The 1,064-nt window shown below is 40.3% G+C and overlaps 1 non-coding gene across 1 annotated transcript; it reads left to right on the top strand.

The window, feature by feature from the left end:
- Positions 1 to 200: 200 nt before the first annotated feature.
- Positions 201 to 306, top strand: LOC124890322. The gene has a single exon (XR_007049106.1). It is a non-coding gene; the product is annotated as a small nucleolar RNA R71 (small nucleolar RNA).
- The last annotated feature ends 758 nt before the right edge of the window (positions 307 to 1,064 follow it).

The following is a 1,064-nucleotide window of genomic DNA, read 5'->3' as shown; positions in this document are numbered from 1 at the left end:
CTAAAACCCCTACAACTTTCTTGGGAGTTTTCCTTGAGTCTGCATGCCAATCAGGATTTCCTTGTGTAATTCGATTCAGCAAGGTATACAATTCTTCATATGTTTTCTCCAAAGCTTAACCCCCTGTTGCTAAATTCAAGAGAATCTTTGTATTAGACTCAAGGTCTTCTATAAATGTATACACCAAAACATCATTCGATTGATGGTGATGAGGATAACTTCTTAGCTGCCCTTGAATCTCTCCCAAGCTTGGTAGAGATTTTCTCCATCTTTCTGTCTGAAACTCAATATCTCACTCCTCAATCGAGCAATTTTCTGAGATGGAAAAAATCGAATTCGAAACCTTCGAGCACATTCTTCCCATGTAGTGATGGATTGGTGTGGTTTAGCAAGTAGCCATCTCTTTGTTTCCCCCAGTAGAGAAAAGGGAAAGAGTGTCAATCTGACATAATCAGCATTCACATATTCAAGAATATATCTGTCGCTTATCTCCAGGAAGTTTTGTAAGTGCTGTTGTGGTTCCTCGTGTGAAAATCCCTAAAATTCTCCCGCATATCTCAACAATTGCACCATATTTTTTTTAATTACTATCGACCTCCTTGTTCAGGCTTCTGAATACTGTTAGTCACCAGGTGCGAAAGTGGGATTGGCACTTCTCGAACAGATTTTGCGACTGGTTGAACAGGAACAGCTGGAGCTGGAACATTTCCAACATTTGGATCAGCAACTATAGGATCGCGCATTTCTGCCATCGATCCCTGTTGAGTGTAGTATTGAGCTCTTCGTCTCTGATGAAAAATCACTTCTGGTTCTGTAAAGGGCTCTACTAACTCTTTGTCTCTAACCAGTCCAATGTTCAACTAAACCTGCAAAAATTCAGCCGCTAAGATCAAGTTGTTAACACTTAAACTTATGATCAAAAACCAAAAATCAAAGCAATTTACTAATTCTATTTGATCCCCGGCAACGGCGCCAAAAACTTGTTACGTCTCTACGCACACGCCAGTGTACGTGATTGTGCAAGTAATATAATGACTCAGACAGTCAGATATCGTTCCCTCCAG

The sequence above is a fragment of the Capsicum annuum genome, unplaced genomic scaffold (genome assembly GCF_002878395.1).
Source record: "Capsicum annuum cultivar UCD-10X-F1 unplaced genomic scaffold, UCD10Xv1.1 ctg15321, whole genome shotgun sequence".
Classification (NCBI taxonomy): Eukaryota; Viridiplantae; Streptophyta; class Magnoliopsida; order Solanales; family Solanaceae; genus Capsicum; species Capsicum annuum.
Note: the sequence above shows the minus strand (reverse complement) of the source record. Positions and strands in the feature narration are given on the sequence as shown.